Raw genomic sequence first — 3,712 nt, forward strand, 5'->3', positions numbered from 1 at the left:
CAATATCAACATGTGAAATATGATTGTAGATGTTCGGTAAATGCGCAATAAGGTTCCAGATTTATTCAACATTCTTTATGTTGTTTTTAATCTGTAAAAAAGACATACTTCTTTAAAAAAAATAAAGCTTACAATAACACTTTTCATTATTGTCCAATTATCTATCAAAATTGAAATATGATTTTTGCTTTTAAAATTTCATAAAGTGGTTAAAAAATTAAAAACAATAGAAATTGATAGGGTAACATTTACACTTTACATACTTGCCAAATGACATATTGAGATATGATTAGAAGTTTTATTTTTTTCACTGAGGATCAAAAACCATAATCAAGTTAAATATTTTGACAAAAATGATAAAAATATTAATGTTTATCCCCTACTTCCCTCAAACCTGGTTTTACAAATATAAAGACTCGGAGTCTTTTTTAACATTGTTACAGTAGCAAAATCATTTATTGATTGGTATTTTATTCTATATGTACATCAAGGTTTTATAAATTGCTTTTGAAGCAATATATAAGATGATATTTGCAATCGGAGAAATTATTAATTCTTCTTAACAAAGCAGGGACATAATTTTGGAAGGGATTATTCACATGGGTCAAAATTGAAAGTGTCTTAAAGGACACATACTTGTTGATGCTCAATGACACAAGAAAAAAACAATTTATTTAAATGCAGGGGTCTCAAAAGTTATCAAACTTTTTTATCATTCCCTACTGAAGAAAGATAGAGGGGGTAAAGCTCCTTGGGGTCATGTACTTCACATCATTTGATGTATCATGACTTAAAAAAAGAATTTATAGAGTTTAGTGTTGGGGATCTAAGCATTTGTCAAGATATTTAGCAATTTCCAGTTTCATCCTATAGGGTCATGCTTACATAACATTTGATGTGCCTTAAACGTTGAAAACACAAACGGATAGGACGCATGGTTTTAAAGATACTTGGTCGTTTTTTAATACAAGCTGGTTGGGATGATTCCAGGGATATGGGCCATATGTTAAATTATCTCAACATAATCAGCAGAAAAATTTATGTAGACATTTTAATCATTGAGAAGATATTTTACCTATTGGTTTATATTTGAAAAGAGGTTGGTGTGAATGATCCCAAACATTTGCCATAAAGAATAATATCAAATATGCATCTATTTGATTCCAGTCTCACAGCTTCTAAAGACATTATGCATGTAGTATACAAGTGTATTGATAACATTCAGAATTAATATGCACAAACAGTTATAATTCACGAGTTATAAATCATGACAATCATGTCTCCCTGAAAATATCGCATATTATATGTACATATTATATGCATACCCAAAACTACCATTTTAATATTAAATTATTACAAATATTTATAGAATTGTAATTAATTATGGATCTATATGGTTGTGAATTTTGACAAGTGCAGAGCATTTTAGATCTTTTTAGAAAATTAATATTATACAGATTTCATTTTATGATTTTTTTTCCTATGATTAGATTTATTTTAAAAGAGCAAGAGAAGAGGTCAAATTTGCTGTATTGTAATATTATTCAATCCAAAAACATGATTGTTATTGCATCTACTTGTCTTGTTGATTGGCGTTTGAACATCATCTCTAAGTAGATATACATGTATGTAGTTTGTGTTAATTTCGGGAACAGAGGAAATTCTGACTGAAGATGGCTAACCTTTAGGCCCTTACGATGTCAGAATTTTAAGTCTTAACACCTTGTAAAAAAAAGTTACATAACAATTTAATTTAAGCAATTTTGACCAACCATATATCATATCTTAAACTAGTTACACTTTTTCAAAATATTTATTTTATTTCATGCAGTTTTTTGGTGTCCTTATCCACAAGCTTTGTGGAATGACGATCACATTGTAAGCCCAGTTGATGAAAGCATTAGATATGTCGGTGGTTAATTACAAATCCACCTATCTGTAATAAGGTGTAAAAATCACCTATTATTTTTTAAAGACAGTTGTGTATACCCCGCTTACAGATGGCTTCCACCGTTTACCTGTGTCATTGTCTTAAATCAGTCAAGCGTAAAGCCCAGCTACAGACTGTCGCTTGGAAGAGATTATGCAACCGAAACAAAAGGCTAGGTGATTTTCAATGAAATCTGGGTGTCGCATTTGACCAAATACTGTCGCATTTAATTCTGAAAAATCGTAAAAAGCGACAAATGCGATGGGCAGCGTGAGCCCTGATTTATATCTTTAAACAGTGATTAAACAAATTAAAAGAAAATTAGACGTACCCATTAAGGGTTAGGGTTCCATGACTGGTATGTGATTATGATGTAGGGGTTTTAAAGAAAAAAAATCTGCTATCATTCTCACAAGTCCATCAATTCAAAGGACGGGGGAGGCTTTAACACCTTCCTCTTCCTCCGTATTTCTTCTCATATCAACCTGATAAGTTGAAGGGGTGTTACATGCGAGTACAAGGATCGCAGAGTAATGAAATTTGTAACTAAATTTTAATTTGGAACCTAATCATACTAATCATATAACGCCTATTTAGTTTATTTGGGTTTACACTTCCTGCTGTTTTAGAATATTTATATCAGCAGAGTATTGGGCATAAAAAAGTATTTCATGCACTTGCAGTATCTTTACAAATTAATCGGGATACTTTTCGAATAATGATCCTTATAAAATAAAGATATATATATATATATATATATATATATATATATATATATATATATATATATATATATATATATATATATATATGACAGAAAGCCGATTCAAAACTCTACCGGTTTCATTATAATCTTCAGGAGTTTTGAACAATCACCATAGATGCATAATTACATACATTTCAAATGATCATTGTAACGTCATATAACATCAAGTATATGTTGCGCTTTTCAGAGTTCATTATGACGTCATAGTATAAGCGTTTTGTAATAGTAAAAAACATATAATATATACAAACAAGAGGAATGTATATTAAAATTTCTGCCGTTTTTGAACGTCCCAACACACAACCCGAAAAATCAAGAGTTTTACCAAATTATAAAAAGCAACCTTCAACTTTTAGAACGTGATAAAAAAATGTATGAAGTCTTTAACAAATTTCAGATCATTAAAAGTAAACGACAAAGTCCGTCTCTGAAAAAGATTTTAACCCGTGCCAAATTTGAAAATATCGAAGAAACACCAGATGTCCGTAAATGCCAGAAGCCAAGATGTGCCACCTGCCCAACCTACAAGATGGCCACCAGTTCGAGTTCAAAAACGGCAGAAATTTTAATATACATTCCTCTATTACATGTGAAAGTTCTAATCTAATCTACGTAATAACATGTGCAGGATGTGGAGAAAACTATATTGGTCAAACCGGGGATACCCTCAGACATCGAATGACCGTCCACCGACAACAAATTCGTGAAACAAAATACCAGTGCACGGCTGTTAGCGGACATCTCAGAAACTGTGCCAAGAACATTTTTCCGAACTTTACAGTGTGTCCTATCTATAAATTTTATAAAATAGCAACCGAAAAAGAGCGTGAAACAAAAGAAAAACATTTCATTTCATTATATAAACCAAAACTGAATGCATTATAATTATGAATGTTTGAATATATTATATGTTTTTCCCGTACTATTACAAAACGCTTATACTATGACGTCATAATGAACTCTGAAAAGCGCAACATATACTTGATGTTATATGACGTCACAATGATCATTTGAAA

Source organism: Crassostrea angulata, unplaced genomic scaffold (genome assembly GCF_025612915.1).
Source record: "Crassostrea angulata isolate pt1a10 unplaced genomic scaffold, ASM2561291v2 HiC_scaffold_177, whole genome shotgun sequence".
Taxonomy (NCBI): domain Eukaryota; kingdom Metazoa; phylum Mollusca; class Bivalvia; order Ostreida; family Ostreidae; genus Magallana; species Magallana angulata.